Below are 9,057 nucleotides of genomic sequence, written 5' to 3'. Positions count from 1 at the left end.
GTCATTACTTTTTTTTTTAAAAGATTTTTTAATTTATTTGCCAGAGAGAGAACAAACACAAGCAAGGGGGGCTGTAGGCAGAGGGAGAGGGAGAAGCAGGCTCCCCGCCTAGCAGAGATCTAATGAGGGGCTTGAACCCAGAGTCCCGGGATACTGCTGAAGGCAGACGCCCAACTGACTGAGCCTTGCAGGTGCCCTGTCATTACTTTTTAAAAGATTCATTTATTTATTTATTTTAGAGAGAAAGTGAGAGTGGACGGTGGGGCAGAAAGGGAGACAAAGAAGCAGGAGCGTGACTTTGGGCTTGATCCTAGGTCCCTGAGATCATTACCTGAGTCAAAACCAAGAGTCGGACCATCAACTGACTGCACCACTCAGGCACTGCTGCCGTTACTTTTTTAAAAGTACATGCACCCGAGAGGTTAAGATTAAAAGGCCTGTGATGACCTCTGTTCCACCGGAGGGTTTATTCAAGGCATTTTGTGCTCTAAATGATAGAGATTGGATGGATACCTGTGTGTTCCACTTACGACATCCTCCTTGTAATTAATACCTTACCCTTGAGTAGTAACACGTTCTAGTTTGGAAAAGGCATTTGTGAACATGATCTCCTTTGGTTCTGGAAAAGGATCTTGTAGTAGTTCTAATGACTTTTTCCGTAAGTAGTGCTGATGCGATGGAAGGGGGTTCAGAATGCGAGGTTTGCCCCTGAAGGCTCTACCTTGTCACTGGGAAAATAGCTTCCTTATGGGTTAGTGGGGGTAGCAGCAACCTGACAGGATTGCTGTGAAGAAATGAAAGAACATGGGGCTCCTGGGTGGCTCAGTCGTTAAGCGTCTGCCTTGGGCTCAGGTTATGATCCCAGTGTCCTGGGATCCAGCCCCATATTGGGCTCCCTGCTCAGTGGGGAGTCTGCTGCTTCTACTGTCGGCCATTCCCCTGCTGTGCTAACTCTCTCCCTGACAAATAAATGAATAAAATCTTTAAAAAAAAAGGGGGGGGGAGAATGAAAGAACATGTATGAAAGCACCTGTCACATTGGAGATAGAGTAGGGGGCTGAGAAATCAATTCCTTAATCCTTCTATTTACAATTAACTTGTAGCTATGAATCTCAAAATTTCATCAAGGGAACTTTTTAAAAATGTTTCAATCAAAGTGAAAACAATGGCAGGCTTTTAAACACTTTCTCCCCTTATTTTTATTTTTTATTTTATTTTATTTATTTGACAGAGATCACAAGTGGGGGGGGTGGAGCAGGCTCCCTGCTGAGCAGAGAGCCAGGTGCTGGGGTCTGATCCCAGGACCCTAAGATCATGACCTGAGCTGAAGGCAAAGGCTTAACCCTCTGAGCCACCCAGGTGCCCCCTCCCCTTATTTTTAATTTATATTTTGGAAAGCTTCTGGGGATACAAAGATGAAAAAAGTCGTAATTTCCTGCTCTCAAGGAATTTAAAACTGGGTGATAAGTAGAGATGATAATGTAGATGCCCAACTGTATTACAAGAGAGTGTCAGGTACCATTAACCATCTCCTATTAAGAATTAAAAAGCCTTGTGTCAAAAGAGAACAAGGACTTTGGGGAAATCTAAGCGGCTCTCTGAGGGAGATGGCATTCGAGCTGGCCCTGCAAGATCGGAAGGATTTTAACAGAAATTTAGAAAGGGAAACTGTGTAGTGGAGAAAAAAGGCCTAAAGTTATGAGGCCCAAATGTGAATCATCAGTAAGGCCTGATGGTAGAGAGAGGGGTGGTGACAAAGTTTGGAACGACAGTTTGGAGTCATTATCTAATGTGTATTAATTGGAGGTGCGGTAACAATCTTATATTCAAGAGGTGTAATCTGGCAGCAGAGTATACGATGAATTTTATGGGAAATAACCACCTAAAAGCTGTAGTCCAATGGCCATTTCAAGTGGTTAGGTGTGAGGAGGGCCTTTCTGACACGGCCTTGGAAGAGACAGGACTGCCCAGGTTACTAAGTTAACATTTTAAAATGTGTGTCTGTAGGCATCTGGGTGGCTCAGTTGGTTAAGCAACTGCCTTCGGCTCAGATCATGATCCTGGAGTCCCAGGATCAAGTCCCACGTCAGGCCCTCTGCTCATCAGGGAGCCGGCTTCTCCCTCTGCCCTCGCCCCTTTCATGCTCGCGCGCTCTCTCTCTCTCTCTTAAATAAATAAAATCTAAAAAAAAAACAAAGTGCGTCCATATTTCTAAGGTGGCTTAAAAAGTGTAAATGTCCACCCAAGGTCACGCATCTGTAAAGTGAAGTTGCGTTGGGCTTCCGAATCCCACTCTGCGTTGCACATTGGTCGCTTCGTTCCCTCCCCCGACCCGGACCCCAGTCAAGTCTGCAGGCGCGAGACCGCAGTGGCCAGCGGCGCGGGAGGGAGCCCACTCAGACCCCGGCCGGGGGAGGAAGGAGGCCGGCCGGACGCCGACAGCTGCCAGAGGGATGCAGTGCGGGGCCGCCCTAGAACCCCGGGGACGAGCTGTGGGTGCAGGGCGAGGCAAGGGTGCGAGACCAGAGGCCCAGCCTCCCGGCTCCCCTTAGAGCCAGAGGCTCTCGATCCCAAGCGGACCTGCGGCGGGAAGCGCGCGCGGCTTCTCCGCGGCGGCCCCGCCCCGGCCCCGCCCCCCGCGCCCGCTCCCGGCGCCGGCGCCTGCGCTCTGCGTCAGGCCCGAGCGTGGGGGGCGTCTGTGCGGGCTCGGCTTCCCACCGCCCCAGCGCCAGCGGAGGAGACCGGGGCTTTGGGGGCCGAGCCGTGGGCTGCAGTTGACCGTTTTCTTGAGACGCGTCGTGAAAGCCACGCCCAGCCCCGGCGTGAGGGGACGGTCTCCGCTGTGAAGGGCGTCCCGCGCCGTCCCGGAGGGCGGAAAGCGTCTGAAAGCGCCAACTCTTCAAGTAAGGAAAGGGGCGGGAGCGCTTCCCGGAGGAAGATCCCACACGCCCGAAGAATCGCGGGTAAGAAAACGCACGTTCTGCCCCGATGCTGAAATGCTAACAAAAACTATTTAATACTTAAAATTTATTTTTTATTTTTAAAGATTTTTATGTATTTGACAGAGACACGGCGAGAGAGGGAACACAAGCAGGGGGAGAGGGAGAGGGAGCCCCCCCAGCAGGGAGCCCGATGCCGGGCCCTATGGGGCGACCCGGGGTCCTGACCTGAGCGTAAGGCAGACGCTTAACCTCGGAGCCCCTCGGGCGCCCCTGGGACTTCAAAGCTTAAAGCCTCTGAGCACACTCGTCCGTGTGGTAGAGCCCGTTTTCCCCGTTTTCTGCATTCAGGCCCCTCCCCCTTCCTTCAAACCCCAGACCGCTCGGCTGGACCGGCCGGACCCGCGTTCCCGCGCAGGATGCGGGAAATCCCGGAGCACCGAGCCGCGGCGCTCCCCTGTGCTGACGGACTGCGGACTCGGCCCGCAGTGGGGGATGATCCGAGTGGGCCTACAGATCCGTTCTCCTCGCCAAGTCTTGCAGTTAACTCCCACCTACAGCTTCTGATCCTCTCTTGCCCACCCTGAGTTTTTCTTTTCATGTTGGTCTCCTTAAGTATGAGCCATTCCATGCCAGAGTCCGAACTCCGTATCCACTTCAAAAGATAGGGATGTGGGTGTGCGTACGGGCCGAAAAGACTCCAGCCTAAACAGGGACTCGAAGCGGGAGCTAAAGCAGTCTCGGATGAGTAGAGGCCTCTGGCTTATGCTAGAAGCAGTTTTAAAAAACTATCTCTAGGAGAGCCTGGGTGGTTCAGTGGGTCAAGCGTCTACCTTCGTCTCAGGTCAGGGCCCCCGGGTGGTGGGATCAAGTCCCACATCCGGCTCCCTGCTCAGCAGGAACTGTGCTGCTCTCTCTCCCTCTTCTCTTCCCCCTACTTGTGCACTCTCTCGCTCTCTCTGTCAAATAAATAAAATATTTTAAAAAACTGAAAAATTATCTCTATGAAACAATGGCGCGGGTCAAAGAGCGCCGGCCGGGCCTTTGTAACTCAGGGGAGCTTGAGGGACGTGCGCGCGTATCTCGAGCTTTGTGGTAGGGCTAGCGCGCGTTCTGCAGACCTCGTGGCTCCCATCCCCTCACAGGGACTAGAACCCACTCATTCTCGGGCGCGCTGGCGGCTTCTCCACCGCACTCTCTCTGCCTCAGCGCCAGGGAGGCTGTCTGGGACCAGGGACTTAAGCCCCTGTCCCTAGCCGCCCCGATCCCCACAATTTCCCCCCGCGATCCTTTGCTCTTTTGGAGTGCTTTCAACCAGTCTCCAAGTTAATGCTGGTCCCCAGACGTAATCTGAGGGGTTTGAAGTGGTGGGGGGGGTGGGGGGTGGGAGGTTGGGGTACCAGGTGGTGGGTATTATAGAGGGCACGGCTTGCATGGAGCACTGGGTGTGGTGAAAAAATAATGAATACTGTTTTTCTGAAAATAAATAAATTGGAAAAAAAAAAGACCTAAAATAAATGGAGCAGCACCTCCTTCATGGAAAAAAAAAAAATTATCTCTAGAGAAAAGCATTTCCTGTTAAGCCCTTGCACCATACACAGGGTGGAATGGGAAATCACAGACAAAAGGACACCTTAATTCTCCATGAAGAGCCTTCTAAGAAGTGACATGAAATCCCACCTCACAATGCACAATAAAAATTTACTAATGGAGTTTTCTTGTGCTTGGCAAATGTTTTGGTTCCATGGTCATTTTAACATGATTTCATGATTTTACAAGCATTATGTGTTTATGGTAGGAAATTTGAGAAACAGCAACACAGTGGTTTGTGGTTTGCAGGCTCCTCGCGAGCTTCCCAGGTGTCATGTGAAACTGGCCTTCCAGAGGCCGCTCCAGATTGCGGGGTGGCAGGTTTAATAAGCGAAGGGAACTCACATACAAGGCTTATCTTGGGCTTCTGGAGGATGAGCAGATCCCTGCCCCCACCCACGAGATCTTGTACGTTGACACAGAGGCCTTAGCTGGGTTCAGTCTGTTTACTGTCCAGATCATCTCTATACCACATCCCTATTTCAATGCTGTGTCCTTGGGCAGCTGCTGACAGCAGGCAAGGCAAGCAGAATGCACATTCCAAGGACAGGGGAGGGCTGTGGAACCTCCAGTTGCCAGGGTCCAACTTACTGTTCAACCAGTGGTCATGTCCTCTCAGTGAGCTCCCTCAACAACAACAAAAAGCACAAGAATAATTACTACTCTTAATACTTGTCAACTGTAATGCCATATGGATAATTTTTGTCCTCTGGAGGACCCAAGAAGCCACAGTAGAGCAAAAGCAGTTAATAGAACACTTGGGGACAGATCACTCTCCGATCAAATATATAAAACATTATGGTTGGAAATTAATAAATCATTACAAATTAAGTACATAATTTAAAAAATCACCAGAGACATAAAGTAACCATGAGTGAGAGTCAGCGGAAACAAAAATTAAGAGTCCTATTGATTTCAGATATTGGAATTATCAGATACAGAGTGTAAAATATGCATAAGATTTTAACTACAAAAGATGAAATCACAAAAAAGTAACAAGAGTAACAAAAGTGAAAAGACTGACTTGAAAAAACATGAAGATACATCTTAGAAATTAAAAATGGAAATGCTTAAGTTCAAATTCAATAGAAAATGCCTCAGAAATTGCTGGTGGGAGGGTAAGTTGGTAAACCCCTTTGAATGGCATGTTTTGGCACTGTCCTCGAAAGTCATCGCTCCACACGCGCTGTGACCCAGCGATTCCGCTCCCGGGTACACACCGCAGAGCTGCACTTTCCCATTTGGCAACTGCTAGACACATGGCTGTTGAGCACTAGACATGTAGCTATACAGGAGTGAAAATGAATAAACCAGAGCCACAAGCAACAATTTCAATGACTCTTATGAATGCAATTTTGAGTGAAAGAACTAAGACACACAAGCATATATCAATACAATCCTATGCATTCAAAAGCAGATAGACTATATTATTAAATCTACATGCATAAGTAGTGACAGTCTAAAAGAAAAATGATGACTATAAAAGGCAAGTATTCTAAGGAATGGAAGAGAGAGATGATGCCTCCAAAACCATTATAATCAAAGAACCTTCACATTACTTCAAGAGGGTAAATGAGTGACGGTGCTTTCATTCTTTGGAGTAACGGAGACAGACCCATTCCTCCTGTTTCCTGTAGTGTACTCCAAGAGTGTTGAAATGTAGATTTCATTTTTTCCTGAGGAAAAACATTATAAAGTGAAAAAAAAAACAGCTAAAAGAGGTTATGCTTTTGTCTGACTACAGCAAAAAAAAAAAAAAAAAAAAAAAGGCTGTTTTATAATGACAACAATGAAAAAAAAACATGGTGAAAATGGAAAAAGTGAGCTGTGGGTTTGACACTATTTCAAGAATGCATCTATTGGATCCTAAAGAAGAAAGAGATGCCAAGAGCAACAACTGAGTAAGGCTACGGAGAATCAACATGTGTCCTAGAGATGGAGAAGTCTGGTGTCACTTTGGAAAAGCAGCCCACCACTGCCAGGTTAAGTTCAAAATTAACTGGAGGTTAATTTCAAAAGTCATTTAACTGGGATTCATCAGCTGTGCAGGTGTCAGTCGCTTGCTTCTGTTGTGGCCATCGTGATTCTAGGAATGCATTTTCTCACTGATGCCCACTGGAGAAAGGGGGGGTACACTTTATGCTCTTTTAAATTATTTTATGCTCTTTTAAAAAAGGATGAGGGCTGGGAATAGCCTGCCGAGAACAAAAGGTGAGAACAGGGGCAGTGAAGGAGAGTAAAAATTGAGTTTGGGAACAGCGCCTGTAAGGTTCCAGTTCTGCCTCATGCTTGTAGCCACAGAGTTCTTCGCTGTAATGTTGGTGCAGAGTAAGAAGCAAAAATGTGGGCTTTCTGTGAACGCGCCAATTCTGTGTCCCCATGTTCTTCTAGGAGAGGCCGAACGACCATTATCTGTATGTTATACTAGAAAAGGGTTGTATAAAAATCCGAGTTTATAAAAAGTCACTAGAGATCTCTGGAAATAAACAAGTTTTATGTTTATTACTGTTCAACGTGCCTCAAGTCATAGTTAAATTGTAGCGTTCATACAATGGCATATTTTACAGAGATACTGCCTTGCCACTGACTGGTTCAAATCAGTATTAAGATTATGGGTGTCTAGTTACTTCAGAAAAGTCTTAAAAACTCTAATGGACATAATTGCTCACTCTATTTTACTGTTTCTTAAAGTGGATTGGTTGTGGGATAGTGTAGCCTCCACCGAAAAGGATGCATATTTGGCCAAGTCATGTTCCTTAGTATCTCACAGCATTTCATTTTTTTAACTCCTCCATTCTTTCTCAGATTTATTCTGCTTCACATGATTACATAGTCTTCAAAAAATGAAAATTATAAACACATCTAGACTATAGCCAAGAATAACTGCACTGGTTTATAACTTAGTGACCAGAAGTTTGCCACAATTCTTGGCACTTCTGTTTTCATCGTACTTCAGACTTGGACAGGTAATATCATTTTCTCTCCCTCAAGGTCTTTAGATTTAAGTGGTAGAGAAAAAGGAAAATAATTCTCAATTCAATGTGATTATCATTTTCATTATACTTAAAAATATTTTTGGTTGTTCAGAATTAAAATATTAACCCGAATTAAATGTATTCTTAACTCTCCTTTAGTTAAACTCCAGCAGTGTCTGCAGTCAACCAAAGGCAGAGTACACTTGATGGGGGAAGTTGGAATGGAGGGAGACACTGGGTTCTTATCATTAAAATATTCTATTTCTGGAAATTTTACGAAATCGTATTTTCACATAAACACATTATCGGGGCCCCTCCTTGAGCCACAGAAGGAGCCTGTGCAGGTGAAAAGCCCTAAAATTTATTTAGCTTCATGGTAAATCTTCCTTTGCTTGAGTCTCTCTGTCTCATTTCTTCCTTTCCTGTAGAGAAGAACTCCTTGAAATCCTGCCTGCCGTCTCTCCTTACTCTCCTCATTTTGTTTAGGATCCACCATTCCATCAAACTGCTGTTAAAACAGTGGTTCTTGGTGCTCATTGTATTTGACCTGTCAACAGCCCGTGACACAGTGGACAGGATCTTCCTCTGGTTTTCTGGGACACAACTCCCTCCGGATTCTCTCTCACCAGGAGCGTCACTAGTCACTCCTGGGTCTTATTTCCTGGTTCTTCCTCTTCTTCCTGAGCTAAATGTTGGACCACCCCCAGGCTTCCTTCTCTGATCTTTTCCCTCCTCATCTACATTCCCTCCCTGTATGTCTTCACCCAGGCCCACAGCTTGCTTGCTTTATTTATTTATTTTAGGATTTTATGTATTTATTTATTTGAGAAAGAGAGAGAACATGAGCTTGGAGAGGGGCAGAGGGAAAGGGGGAGATGGACAGAGAGCCTGACACACAGGACTGAACCCCAGGATCCTGGGATCATGACCTCAGCCTAAGGCAGAAACAACCAACTGAGCCACCCAGGCGCCCTAAGTCCCGTGCCTTTATAAGCCATGTACATACACTGATCACTCTCAAATTTCTATTCTTCAACATAGGATGGAATTACATCTCAATAAACCCATCATGAGTTGAAAATATAAGTTGAAAATTCATTTAATACATTTAACCCACTGAACATCATTGCTTAACCTAGTTTGCTCAGAACACTTCTTTTTTTATTTTTTTTTAAAGATTTTATTTATTTATTTGACAGAGACAGATCACAAGTAGGCAGAGAGGCAGGCAGAGAGAGAGAGGAGGAAGCAGGCTCCCCGCTGAGCAGAGAGCCTGATGCGGGACTCGATCCCAGGACCCTGAGATCATGACCTGAGCCGAAGGCAGCGGCCCAACCCACTGAGCCACCCAGGCGCCCTAGCCTGCAGTTGGGCAAAGTCACCTAGCACAAAGCCTGTTTTATAATAAAAAAGGTCAACTACCTTTATTGTATTTATTGACACATAAGTATCAATGATTTTATTGATATATGAATGATTTATTGAATGCCATCCTGAAAGTGAGAAACAGAGTGGTTGTGTGGGTACGGAATGACCCTAAGTGTGTTGGTGGT

This window comes from Neovison vison, chromosome 10 (genome assembly GCF_020171115.1).
Source record: "Neovison vison isolate M4711 chromosome 10, ASM_NN_V1, whole genome shotgun sequence".
Classification (NCBI taxonomy): Eukaryota; Metazoa; Chordata; class Mammalia; order Carnivora; family Mustelidae; genus Neogale; species Neogale vison.
The sequence above is the reverse complement of the archived record's forward strand: the minus strand, read 5'-3'. Positions refer to the sequence as shown.